This window comes from Catharus ustulatus, chromosome 1 (genome assembly GCF_009819885.2).
Source record: "Catharus ustulatus isolate bCatUst1 chromosome 1, bCatUst1.pri.v2, whole genome shotgun sequence".
Classification (NCBI taxonomy): domain Eukaryota; kingdom Metazoa; phylum Chordata; class Aves; order Passeriformes; family Turdidae; genus Catharus; species Catharus ustulatus.
This window is the reverse complement of record NC_046221.1, coordinates 50,062,409-50,077,119: the sequence shown is the minus strand read 5'-3', so window position 1 is coordinate 50,077,119 and position 14,711 is coordinate 50,062,409.

Genomic DNA, 14,711 nt, shown 5'->3' with positions numbered 1-14,711 from the left:
TTTTGGGAATCCTTATTTGTTTTCCAATGCCTAGGGGGCTACTGTAGACAGATGCTTTTTGAAAGCTGTCCCCAGACACCATGCTCTAGAGGTCCTTGCTCCTGTCCAATCAAAGCAAAGACAGGCTCAAAATGAAATGTAGTAACGTACTTTTAGAGAGAAGAAACCAAAACGCATTCAGTCTAGTAAAATCAGATTTAAGATTAAGGGAATTGGGAGGAAGGGAGAAATTAAGTATTTCTTACAAAGTTCTCAAAGAACCTGCTTGGCTTTGCCATCAACCTAGTCTTTACCTTTTATGTTGCTGCTGTGAGATACTTTTTGACGCAATTGCCTTTTTAATGGGAAGCAGTAAGAAACTCTTCTCCACAACCCTGGCATCTCTTACATTGCAGCTCCTCCTCATGCTGTAGCTTTATCGTTTTTGTTTACAAGCACTTGCAATGAGCCAAGTTAGATGCAATCTCTGTTGGTGTTTCTTTTTTCTCTACAACCAAGTTAGATGCAATCTCTGTTGGTGTTTCTTTTTTCTCTACAGCCAAGAGACAGAGGTCTACAACTGCCTCAGCTCTCCCACCCAGAAGATAGCTATGGTGAAACAGGTAAAAGAGAACTGCATTGCTCTCATTACACCTGCACTTGCAAAGCACACTCCATCTCTCTTTGTTCCAAGCTGGAAACCTCCTCGTTTCATTAGATTAGAGTAATTTCACGACCATAAGGCACACCAGACTATAAGGTGCATCCCCCGGGAGTCGGCAACTTTCGCAACTTTGTAGATCATATAAGGCGCACCGGACTATAAGGCACATTATTTTTTTTCAGCGAGGAGCCACGCAGCGCACAACAAAGTAACGAATTACTGGCAGGTGCTCAATTTGCAAACATTTTTCAAAGATCGGTGTAGCCTTTAAACGCAGTCCCAGGCGCACTCCCCGTGCAGCGGGCCCCGGCACCCCCGCCCGCCCCTGGCACCAGTTGGCACAGTTCACGGCTCCCAGCTCCCACCGCGCAACCACGCTGTGTCCCGGCTTCCCCCCGGCCAGCGGCATCGCCGCTTCTCAGCGCTGTCCCGCGGCGCTTTTTCGCTGCTTTCCACCGCTTTTCCACAGCGCTTTTTCGGCACTTTTCCAAGGTGCTTTTTCACCGCTTTTCGGCTCTTTTCTGCAGCGCTTTTTCGCCACTTTTCGGTGCTTTCCCACGCCGCTTTTTCACCACTTTCCCGTGGCGTTTTTTCGCTGCTTTTTGGTGCTTTCCCGTGGCACTTTTTCGCCGCTTCTCGGCGCTTTCCCACAGCGCTTTTTCACCACTTTGTGGTACTTTCCCATGGCGCTTTCTCGCTGCTTCTCAGCGCTTTCCCGCGACGCTTCTTGGCGCTTCCCCGCAGTTGCGCTGCTTCCCCCCGCTTCTCCCTGACCGGCGGCCGCACCAGTTCCCGGTTTCCCCCAGCTCCCATGGTTCCTGACTCCCCCTGCACAGCAGCAGGTCCCGCGGGTTCCGGCTCAGCTCGCAGCTCGCACTTCCAGGTTCACAAATTTCCGAACTTTGTACATCAGATAAGGTGCACCAGACTATAAGGTGCACTTCTGGGTTCAGGGAAAAATTTTAGTCAAAAGGGTGCGCCTTATAGTCGTGAAATTACTGTAATTTTTGAGTTCTTCAGCTCCAGTGGCTCCTTGTATCACTCAGTTCCTGTGTCTCAGGGTCTCCACTTCTCACTCAGTTTTGTTAGTGTGCAAACCCTTATAATTTGTTCAATGTTTGTTGTCCTAGAAGTCAGAAAACTGACTTTCAAAATGATTTGTGCCTTTGTTTTTCCCTTTCTAGACCCAGAAATATGGCTACCTAAAAAAATTCTGCTTCTCTCTTGGGTAGGTTGAATGTTCTCTTTGCATGCACACTTAGTTAGTTACACCTGGAGCACCATGGAGATAAGATCATTCTGACTAGTGCTGGAACATCATGGCAGAAACAGTGCAAGTGAAAAAGAGAAATGTGATGCAAGTGTAGAGAGGTGTGTATGCCAACTTGGTGGATCAGCAGGTTGAAGTAATCTGGGTGCAAACATTGTTCTGACCTTGGGTACATTTCCTTATGTATCTGCTCACCTGTCACCTCTGAGAAAGCAGCAATTGTGTGCATGCTGGCAAATGTCTCTTTCCCTCCTCCTGAAGAAGAAAGGGAGGAAGGCTGAAAGTTTAACCATCTGTTTTGCTCCTCCTGGGTACTCCATTATCAGCCCTTCATTGAACCACTTCTCTGTCATACTCTCCTCACCAGATGGGTACTGAGGGGTTGCTGGTGGCCTTTCAGCTGCCTGGACCAAAGTAATGTGGACTCCCTGAGCCTCAGGGCAAGTGATCTCATTTCTCTATTTCCCTATTTTTGGCTGAAGGTTTGAGGAAAAGAGTGAATTCTTCAGTCAGTCACTTTGTGGCAAAGGAACAGCTGTTTCTGAAGTTATTTATAGATTATCAGGTGAAGCCTGATGGTGTGAGAGTCACCAACTGTTGCTCATTTCTCTTGTCCCTTTCCACTAGCACTGGCAGGACTGTCTACCAAGACATGTTGTCCTTTCTACAATAATTTTGTAGTGCTTTTGTAAAAGGAAAGCAACCTTCAGTTTGCTTCCATATGGTAGGAATCGATAAACTAGATCTTGCAGTTAGCTGTCCAGAAAATGGATCAATTGTTTTTTTCCTTCCTGAGGAGAAAGAAATATTTTTTCACTGTTGCACAACCAGACACAATTAGCAAGTGCTTACGGCTTTTTTAAATTTGTGAGGCTTAATTTCCATTTAAATTCGAGTATTTTCACATCAGGAGGATGTTCATGCCAACATGGAGCATTCACCTGTGGGAATAGTATTCCAAAAGGAGCACATAAAAGCACTGCAGGGTTTGTCAGAACAGAACAATGGAGAAGTGGTGTGGACCAAGAGCACTGACAGGACTAGCAATGACCTCAGGCAAACTTCTTTCCTTCAGACTTCAGTTGCCCACTTGTAAAGTGATAGTATTCATTTTATCTGTTCTGTGTCCTTATGTGTTTACACCACAAAACCTTTGATGGCAAGAGCCAAGTGTTAAACTCTTGCCAAGGATGGACTCAACATCGCCAGCAACAGGAAGGAAGGATTCTGCTTTGAGTACGGCAAAAATTTACAAGATTATATGCTTTGATAATTTTTAATATTAATAGAGCTTTTTTACAATGCCTGTATTTTTTTTTTTTTGTGGGTTTTTTTGGTACATTTATCTTTCTCTCTTGTTGCAGGAACTCTATGTGGCTCTTTGTCAGGTACTTACTGTACTGTGTCTGCTTGTGCTTAATACTTATTTTGGTTTATAAACACCTTCCTGATCCTACCTGGGCATATGAGCTGGACATACCAGACAGCATCTGCCATCAGCCATGGACACACTAAGCCTAGCATATTTTAAAGACTCCAGGCTGGATTTCTGTAAGGTTGCCGTATTGCTTCTGGGAAGACCAGCACTCTAAAATAAAGCATCCATAAATGCTAAAATCCCATGATAATATCTGTCTTTTCTGTGAAAAATTAATTAGCTCCTCAGAGGAGGAAACTAAAGCCTGTGTATCTCAGCAAGAGTGAGCATGTCCAAGAGGATTTAGTTGTTTGCTGTAAGAGGTGGGTCTGAGATGCAAAAACTGCTTCAACATCCACATTCTGATCTACTCCCCAAATCCCTGAATGTCCTGTCCCCATCACCACAGGCATGAATGTGGCAAATCTATAATTAAATCTAAATAGGATCTTCTGTCAATGCAAATGGAAATGACCCCATTATCAGTAGGGTAGTGATAGCTGACAGGAGCAGAAACTTTTTCTTAAAAATGCCTGGTGGTCAGCTCTGGCCCACCCATTTCTGTGGATGTGAATGTCAGTCAACCACCTTGCTGCATAATGACAGAAGTCCTGCAAATGGACTCTCCTGTGCACACAGAGCAATAATATTGTATACCCAAAGTAAGACTCATTAAGAATATGAGCCTTTTGATCACATCACAGGGACTACCTGCAGGCTGTGTCAAGCCCAGGTTTACCTTGGAGGAGCCTGTCATGCACAGACCACTAGTATGATGGTGTAGATTTCAAATATCATGCATAGGCAGAGATTATCAATATGTCTTCTGTGTGCTTTACTGAGCAGTCAAGCCTCCCCCAGTCACCTCAGCATGCATGAAACCTTGATTGAACTCTTACTGGCCCACAGAACAGCCCTTTGTGGGTGCCTGAGAAGGCTTCAGCGCAACCTGCCTTCTGGGCTTGGCTGTCCTGAGAGACCTCCATGTCCTCATTTTCTACCTTCCAGAAGGGCACTGTGCTCCTCTGTCCTGAATAATTTTTGGAAGTAGACTGTGTTCATGATGGAAAACATGCTACCTCACAATGTCACACCTAAGTGTTAAAGGACATCCAGATTGCTTGCCTCAGTTGCAAATTTCTGTGCCTCATCTCTGAAAGGAGAGCAGGATGGTTTCCATAAAGAGTCCATGTCTATTTCTGAGCTTAAAAAAGTATCTCAGTCCTTTGCCAAGTATAATTGGTTATCTGCCTAAGCATTGCAGATATCATGTTTATTCTTGGGTCTTCCAAATTCACTGCTCATTGGCCCTGCCTTGTTTTTCCTGATCATGCAGTGATGAATTAGATCTGTAGAAAAGCAAAATAACCCAGAAAATTACTTTAATTTCCTTCTCATGTTATTGTGAGATGTTACATAGTGATTTGTGTCATTATGAAAAATACACCATGGGTTCAATATAAACAAAAATACTAAACCTAAAGTAAAGCATGGACATGAAACAAAGGAAAATACAATTATTTCATTACATTTGTTTAAATCACTTTGCTGTAAATTACTGGTTTTTGCTGTTATGTATTTTTTCCTTTTTTTTTTTGCCACCATAATTATGAATTGTATCAACTTTTTATGCATAAGGAAAACGCAGGCTTGTGCGAACATGAACAGGCTTGTTACTGCTGTTATTTACTTGCCAGGAGTGTAACCTGAGAACATGTTCGAGCCTTGTCCAGACCTGGTGGGGGCTTGTAGCCACTGCTGCTTGAGTGCTAGCCAACATGTTCGGGCTTCCTCAGACTTGTACCCCAGCACAGTAAGCATGTCAGAGCCCACAAAAAACCTGCCTATAAAAGGGGCAGTGACCAGGGGTAGGACGGACATGTTAGTGGAGCGCAGACTCCCTGCGTCCCCAGTGCTGCTTGTCCGTTCCTTATCTATGAATTAATAAATTACCTTGTTGATTGACCTATCCGATCGTGGTGAGTAATTTATAACATTATCTTCTGCTCCTTCTGGTTCTGGATACTTTTGCTCTTTTTCAAAGACTAGGAAGAGCATGAAAACAACTTTCTTATGACACAGTATCTCACAAGGCTGTCTTGTCATATACCAAATTGCTTTTCATGGTAAAGGAAAGGCAATGGATAAATGCATCACCTGATGGAGAAAGGAGTCTAAACAATCAAAGCTGGGAAAGCAAACCCTCATGAAACATCTATGATTGAGTGAAAGTGTGTTGAGATCAAAACACTGTAGCAAAATGTCCTGTTTCTATGTAGAAAATTAGAAAAAGAAAATTCACTAAAAACTATGAAGAGGGGATGATCCAGTTGAAGGATGCCCTCCTTATGAGACAGAACATTTATAGGTATTCATAGAAAAAAACTTTGGCATATTACAAACAAGTGTGAAAACCTGCAAAAGTATCATCTAACTGAGATGAGTTGTTACATGGTACATCTCCAACTGCTGCCTGCCTTCCTGCATCCAGCACCGACACTCCATGTCTAACTCCCCACACTGCTTGTGAGACAAGGCTTGTGTAGCCTGGGGGAAAAATTGGGAGTATGGTCCAAGATGAACATCTCTTCTTACTGCTCTGTCCCCATTACAAAAAAAACAAACAAGAAACCAAACAACAACACCACACACACAAAAAACCAAAAAACCCAAACCTAAGCCATCTCCATTATTCTTTGTAATTGCCATAACATACAGGTTGTGATCCTTGTGACAGTAACATTTTTAGCAGAAAACAGTGTGGTGGGGAGTGATTTTAGTACTGTTGTTCAGCTCTATGAGTGCAAATTTTTGTGGGTATCTTGACCACAGAGTTTTAAACAGAGGATAAAGCAGTGTGCCACTTGATGGTGGCACAAAAAAAAAAAAAAAACACCTGATTGGACAGCCCAATTTACAGCCATGCCTGGGGGAGTGGGTGGGGAACTGCCGTAGAAGGGCAACAGGAGGTGTTATGGATACACCACTACTGGTTTACTGCATAAAGCCAAGGCAATTTCCCTGTCTTGTCAGCTGATAGCTCCTCCTCTTCCCCCCTCACCCTAGGCAGGAGGAAGGGCACTTTCAGCTCCCGGTGATGTGCAAGAGGGAGTCTTGAAGGAAGCTGCAGTGGAAGTGATGGCAAAGGTGCTGCTGGAGTAACCTGCAGTCTGTCAAACCCCAGCATCCAGCCACGGATGCATTACCAAACATGTCCTGTGCAAGAGTTAAAAAGGGAGACAATATCATTGCTTATTTCTTTGCTTCCTTTGCACATCCTAAATTTTGCTTTTTTAGTTGCTATTCAGTTTATATGCCCCAGGAATACTGTGTTCAGTGAAGTTTGATTGTGGAATTGTGATGTTGGGTTTGCTACAGATTTCTGTCTATGGTTTTTCCCAGCTGGGTTTATCTGACCAGCAGTCTCTCCTCTGGTGGGACTGGATTAAATCATTACATTTGGAAAGGAAGTTAATTAACATCCATGTCAGCTCTTCACTTCTCTACCCTTTAATTTCAGGAGGAAAAGTGTCCAAGTTTTGATTATATGCAATAGTTTTCTCATGCAGCTTTTTGTACTTTGACCTGATGAAAGGCACTGTTTTGGGTGCAGCTGAGCCACTTGTCCTTTCTTATCCTCCTCAGAGCAGAGGGAAGCCACAGGAAAGTAGGTCCCTTCATCATACTCATCAAGTTGATGACTAGGAGTGGTCTTGCTGCAGCTAATCTAAGTTTTCTTGCATCTGTCTTGATTTACTGGATCTTCCAGCAATGATTAGTTGACTGCAACCCGGAAAGCTGCCATTTTATACATTATCACTTTAATGCTGGACAGGATTTTCAGGTGACCTCCTTCTGGTGTATGCCTGCTTGCATTGGTGTCAGAAGCAGCTTTGTTTTGAGGGATCTACAGCATCACCTGTGTGTCCAGCATGCTCTGAGGGTTTGGCATCACTGAAGTATTTATTTCCATTCCAAGGTTTTGTCACCTCTCCGCTTCTTCCCTGCTTAGATGGAAAAAAGATGATTGCTGAAATCTGACTGCAGTATCTTGGAGAACTATGTGGTCATTTTGGTTCAGACTGACTTGCTTGAGAAATCCTTCAAAAGTTCTGTAGCTGTTTCTCTCTGAACCAGGAAAAGTTATTTAAGGGGTGTGGGGGTTTGAAACACAGTACTGTTGAATACTCAGTCTGTCCTGCAAGTGCCTGGAGGAGGTGAAGAAAAGGTACAGGTATAACTGGGCACTCTGCAAAACAGGGCAACCTTTTTTGCACACAGAGGTACATCTGACCATTTAAATTCTCTGGGAGACCCTTTCTTCACTGTTGCAGACTCTGAGGCAGCTTGCTGTTGCTCTAGACTGGTTTAAAAAAATTAAATGCATTGAAATTCATCACCCTAGGCAAGTAAATGTGTAACTCAAATGCTTGCATAACCTGTTCCCCAGGACAACACTGCCTCACCAAATAGCAACCTTGATATTCTGCATCCCACAAAGGACTGAGTGATGTGGATGCAAAAAAGTTTAGGTGGATGCACATCTGAAAACCTGAATAAGTCGTTGGAAGAGAAATCTCTTGAAGGTGACTAAATAGGCAAACTGCCTTAGGCTCAGGAAATCCTCTGAGTGGAAAATAGGTAAAGGTGGGAATAGCAGTCAGGGGATGTGCCATATATATCTTTGTTCTTTTCTTAATGTTACTGGGACGTCTAACTGTGGGCACCATTATTATGCATTCTTCATATTAGACATATTTATCAGCCTGGTCCTAATGAAATTAAATGCATTTCCCTTTGATTCCAAAATATTCAGGTCCCACAGAAAAATAAATAAAGTGTATATGTGGAATGGTGGGCAATAGGACAAAACAAGAAAAGTGAAAGCCTAGTACTCAAAACCAAAGTGGTTTGGGTCTGCCTAGCCCCACTGGTCTGGAAGGGAAGAATAGTCTGACTGTGGCTTCCTGTAATGAGAACAGTCACAAGGGATGGAGCACCAAACAGGAGTGTACAAGCCACTCTCTGGAAAGAGAAAATAAATCCTCAGAATAATCAAAGGTCCGGAGCAGGGCCTGCAACAACTGCAATGATGCAGCAGTAGGACACTGTGCTCGATCTTACTGGGAGGTGGTGCTTGTCAGGCCCAAGAGGGCTTTGGGATGTCTCTTCCTGACCTCTGAGGGTGGCTCACACACACTGACAGGGGTACCTCTGTAAGCAGTGGTAGTCTTGCCACTGCTCTTTTTGCTCGATCTTGGAGCATTAGTGATGGCAGACAAACTAAGGTGTCCCTTGGGACAGCAGGTTAGTTAGCAAATGAGCCTGCTGAGAGGTCATCTGCTGGTAATGTGACATTTCCATTCATTACAGTGTTTCTAAGCAGCTATGCTGCTGGTGCTGACAACCTCTGGCTCAGACATTCACATCAGCTCTCTGTAGCGGAATCTGCACACTAGTTCTTCCTGGGAGAATGGACATTCATCAGGTCTTGTACAGATACAGTCCTTGTGCTGCTGGGCATGCTCAGCTATCACCAGAGAGAAGAGGGAGAGGATGGGTCCAAACCGAACAGGAAGCACGTTAGTCATTGATCGCAGTGGCTGTGGGTGACAGGTCTAGGCATTTGTACGCATTATCTGAGGTACTGGTTAGAAGCACAGGAGTTAATTCCATTTCCATATCAAAGGGCTTTCTGAAGAAGTAGCAGAACAGACAATTTCGTCTTGAGTGCTTTGGCTTTTTTTTTTTTTTTTTTTAAGAGTCAGAAAAAAAAGATTAAATAATTTTTGTCCTTTTCATGGAAAAAAGTGCCCAGTGTCTTCTAAAATATCTTATATCTCCAGTGCGCATTAAGTAATAGTTAAAAGTCAGAGAACTATAAAGTCTGAGACACGCCATCTGATTGCCTCCCTGCTCAGTGCCCTAAGCATATGGCCAGAGAGAGCATATTTCCTTCTCCCTTCTCTCCTGTCTCCTTTTTCATTCTGCCTAGCCTCATTACCTTAGATTTCCTTACACTGAATTTATATGCATAAACCATTCATTCACCTTCTCTCTTAATATAGTTGCATGATTCTAAACATATTAAGGCTGGACTGGCAACTCCCCATTTTGCCTTGCCAGAAAAATTATTCACATTAATGCCTATTCATTTCCCTGGAAGCAAATTGGTCCTAAGAATGTTCTTTGTGTCACATTACTGCCTCTTTCTTGTCACCAAAGACTGTTTTCATGTCAAGTCCCTCTTCTGCTTTCAAACTCTCATGTTGAAAGAAATTGTGGTGATAAGGTAAAGCTATTATCTGCTGATAGAAATGGTTATGAGTGTTCATGTATTATCGATTTTTTAAACTAGATACCTTTTTACTTTAGTGAAACTCCTTGAATAAGACCCTTTTCATGCTAAATAACTTGAAAAGCACTCTGAAGAGCATATTTTTTGATAAAATTCTGTTAGTTATGTTGGTTTTCAGGTGTGGATCCCCAGTGGGCATATTTCTCTGTCTTATGTATATATATATTACGTAACTTCAGCAAGAAGAAGATATGGCTTCATCCATCCTTGTCTCTAGGCAGTCTTACTGCAGTGGTGTTTCTCTGTCTGTGGAAAACACCTCAAGCTGCAAAGAAATCAAAGTCCAGCTTTCTGATTTTTGTGATGATTGTAGTGAAGAAAATATTTCCAGCACTGTGCAGCATGTACTTCTACTGAACCTCTTCCCTGAACTTCTTATATTCTGTAAATATCTCAGGTAGCATCTGATTTAATACAGCATGTGGTTAATATTTCTGCCTCCCTTGAGTCATTCCATATAGGTTTGTGTCCAAACCTTGAGGAATCACAGCCTCAGGGTATTTTTCCAAAGCGGGTCTCCTGGGCATTGATCATGGCTGTTTGCACATACACTGCAGAATTAATGCCCACAGAGACATACCAGTGCAGGGCTACTACCAGAATGTTGTGTTTCTGTGGAAAGCAGTTCATTTTGCAAGGAGACAGCCAGGTCCTATGAAACCATCTCTCTAGCAGAAATTGAACATTCTCAATTCTCTTTCTTGGGGGAAACAAGAAGACTTTCTTTGTATAGCTCACTGTAGCCTTTAGTACCACGATTTGTCCAAATTCAGGGATGGAATTAAGATCATTATTTTTGCTTCAAGGGAGTTACTGTGCTGGTATCTCAGTTTTAGTGCTAACCAACACAGCCCACAAAAATCAAGAGCATGTGGAGAAAGAGATGTGCCAATATCCCTAACAGAAATTCTTAATAAAAGGATCTTTAACCTTGATTGACTTATCCAGATGTAGCAAGGTTTAATAAAATAACAAATACACCAACATATGGTAGGGACTTGATGTTTTCATTTAAATTCCACTAATGACACAATCCAACGGTAGCGATTTGGAAGAGAAATAAACCACTCCAGCTTGGAAAGAACTACAATATAACTGTTCAGTAGGAACACTATGGATACAACCTACTACTTTCAGGGATGGGAGCAATTTTACTGCCTTTCAACAGCAAAATAGAGAAAGCTGAATGTTACTGGGAAACTATGGACACTAGTACATAAAATATGTGGAGTGTTTTGCACACAGTATGGAACAGCATGACCAACATATCAGCCATCATGTTCTAGTTTGTAGGACAGGTGTCTGCTAAGAAAGGCAGGAGCTTCTCTTTGAAATGGAGAATGTAAACCCTCTCCCTCCAAATTATTATAACTTAGAAATTAAACAGCTCTCAGGCAAAGATATGGGAATTAGAAATAACAGTTCTTTACTAGGGAAATTAAAATATAAATACAATACTACAAAGAAACAGACCTCAAGCCCTGACAAAGTCAGAATAAAACCTGACACCCCGTCAGGTAGGGTGTTGACAGCAGTCCATTAAATGGTGGCTGCAGTCCTTTCGTAGTGACAGATGTGGTTAAGTTGAAGCAGTGGTCCTGTAGAAGGTGCAGTTTCCTTCTGGCGGTCCAGTGGTGATGTGGAGAAAATCCATCTTTCCTCTGGAGTCCAGTGGAGAAGGGGCTAGCTTAGTGTCCTAAAACCTTTGTTTTATCTTGGTAAGAAATGCTGGGCCCTTCTTTCTGGGTGGAGCAACTTCCAATGGGATGAAACAATTTTATCCGTCACACAGTGGGGCTCAATGGGCCATTAGCAGAAAATGACTTGCTGGAGGGAGGATGAGTTGTGAAAAGATAAAAAACAATACCCTGCCTGGCTTCAATGGATGGTCCATTAGCAGAACATCACCCACGGAGATAAGGATCACTGCCCCCACCTTCAACAGATGGTGATAGAACAGACCTTTTATCACACCCTGTATTGTAACCCAAGACACAGGAATATTTTATCTTCCAGATATGGGAAATGCTGGGGAAATGCTGTGTTAAATACAACTATTACAATTTATTATTTGAAGGAAAGATGGTTTTTAGGTCTGGGCTCTGACTTGACTTGGGGTATGTCAAGTTTTTCCTAACTCTGCCCATGGCCATGGGGGAAGCATTTAGTATCTCCCAGATACAGTTTCATATATACAAAATTCAGACCCTAATTGTTTGTTCTGCTCTGTCCTTCGAAGTGTGCAGGATTTTCAAAGCTCAATATGGACTAGTCCACAAAAGAATCTCCATGCATTCAAGGAGTGTCCAATATGACTGCACCCCAGCAGAGGTATGTCTGTCTGTAGAGCAGAGAAGGGGAGTGACTTCTATAGGTCACTTCATCAGCTGCCCAGGGATAGCAAAATGCTTGTTGGAGGCTATCCTCACTATCTGAGCATCTGAGTGAGCAAGTGAGGGCCCAACAAAAGACCAAAGCCATTGAAAACACAGCAGATGCGAAATGCCTTCAGTCAATTTTGCAAATTCCTTCTCCTTTGGTGGCTCAGATAAATACATATATTTTTTTTATGTTGAAAAATTATTAACTATGCTGTGAGTTGCCATGGATGCAGCACTTGGTTTATTGCAGACTGTGCCTCTCGCTGTGCTGGACCTCATTCTTGGCATTCTCCTGGACTTATAAATACTGAGTAAATTGGCCCACTTTTTTTGGAAGTCACAGTTAAATCACTGCTAATTTAAAGGTGTAGACTCAGGCCCATTATATTATGTTACATTTTTTATAGCATCAACTTTGTTCTGGCAGCCCCCTGATTCTGCCTAGCAAGTCAGACTTCCACTCAGGTACGAATAAATCTAAAAAACAATAAAAGAAAATAATTTCCTTCTATAAGCCAGCACAGGAGGCTGTTTGTCCCTGGGAATGGTTTTATTTGGAACTCCATGGTGAGTACATGGTGTACTCTCATGAGTACACCAAAAACTGTAGAAACTGTAGAGAAAATGCCTCTGCATTGCAGCAAGGTATTTGAAGAAATCAAAGTGATCTACATATAGTATGTTGTTTAGCTGCAGTAGTTTTCCAGCTGTCCACAGTGTCAGGGACAAAGTGGATGGTGCTGACATATAAACATATGAGAATTGTTTGACTGACTATAGCTGCAATTACTGTAATGAGATGAAATTTGTCTTTGGCTTCTCAGAAGTTAATAAAAAAAAAAAAAAAGGATAGTGTTAGGATCTAAATCTTCAAAGCCACTTGGCAATATTGCTAAAAAAATACTATGGAAATCTCCTTGTACTCAGTTGTTTGTACTTCCTCCACTCTAAACCATTATCTTTCTTTTCAGAGGAAGGAATACTGCAGAGGCACAGATGTCAATATAAATAATTGTTTCTCTACAGTTAAGCATTTAGTATTTCTTCAGTGATTTTAAAAACCCAAAACCTAACAACAAACAAACAAGATTGTCAGCATTTAAGGGCCACTCTTGAATTCGAATTTTCTGACCTCTGATCCAAACCATCAGATTTTAATCTTCTTTATCCACCTGTTTAATTCAAGGCATGCAGGGGCATCTTGGATCGCCATGGAGCAGAGTCTCACCAGAGTAGGACTTACTTTGCTAGATGGTCTACATTCATAGAGCCTGGGGCAGTTTTTTTGCAGGCTTGCTCCTTTGTATTTTGTAAGGTGGTTTGTGGTAATTGCAGTGGTAAAAACTTTTATACTCTCAGTTCAGAGGGTACCTGTGTTTCCCAAAGCTCAACCCCAGTCTCAGCTGGCACAAAGAAATAAGCAGGGATGAGACAAAAGCTGTCTGAGAGAACTTGAGAAAAGAATACTTGTATGCAGGGCCAGCATACAATTTTCAAAGGACCCATAGAGGTTAGGGTATAGGTTTGTCTTTTGTCGGTAGTCACCCAGGTTGTGGCCTTGCTTCATAATATTGCCCTGCTAAAATCATTGCTGTCCTGATACTGGGATATTTATGCTTCATCTAAGTAAGTGCCAACAAGTACCTTTGCCCTGTCCCGTCGTATGCCCTGCAGAGTGTACCACGTCCAGCAGAATGCCCTTCACAAGAGTCAGGATAGGAGTACTGGACTCATAGCTTCATGCAATAAGAGACTTAATCCTCCAGATCCTCCTAATTCTTTTTTTCCCCCCAGATACGATGCCCTTGCAAAGGCATGTTTCCAACTGGAAGCCAGTTCTCAAGGACAGAGAGAAACAGAGGGACTAGTACTCAGGTCTGCTTCTTGCTTCTTGGCCTGCTCAAGGCAAAATTAATCATCTTGCAAACTGAGAGCTTTTTATCCTGTACTAACTGAAGTTTTTCAATAGTTGTAGAAAATCAGGGCAAAGGGAAAGCAAATTCTGGAAGAGAACAGCAACAACACACAAAGAACATTCTTGGTATTAGTGGATTATACTGGACGCAAGGTAATTGGAAATAATGTAGGGCAAGTGCCACTTGATGAAAAATGGTGTGGGTTTGACTTTAAATAAGATTTCACAAATCCTGGCTTTGAAAAATGAGAGAAGAGTAGGAGAATTAATCATGCCAAGCAATTTCAGAGTAGTTTACATAGTCTGATACTCTATGCCAAGCCACTCAGCTCTCCTGTTTTTAATACTACTAGAGATGGGTCAAAAAAGTGAGGATTAGAGGTAATACTTCCCAGCATTTGCAGATCTTTGGATAGAGATTTTTGGTTTGACTGTCAGCAAAGATTTGCAGAGATTGGAAGAAAAATTTTTTGCCATTTTGTTTCAGGTTGCATTGTGTTTCAAAGCCTTGGTTCAGTTTGGTTTTGGCAAATCAAAACCAGAAATATCTGAATGGTGAGAACAACAAAGGAAACAAAGGTTTCAACCTGGTGAGAGGTTTGCACTTACACAGTAAAATACTTTATCACAATTGAAGCTAATGTATGAAGTCCAGGATAAAGAAGTTACTAGCAGTATACTGTTATTCTTACCTCATAATTATGCTATACAACAGCAACAGTCAGTA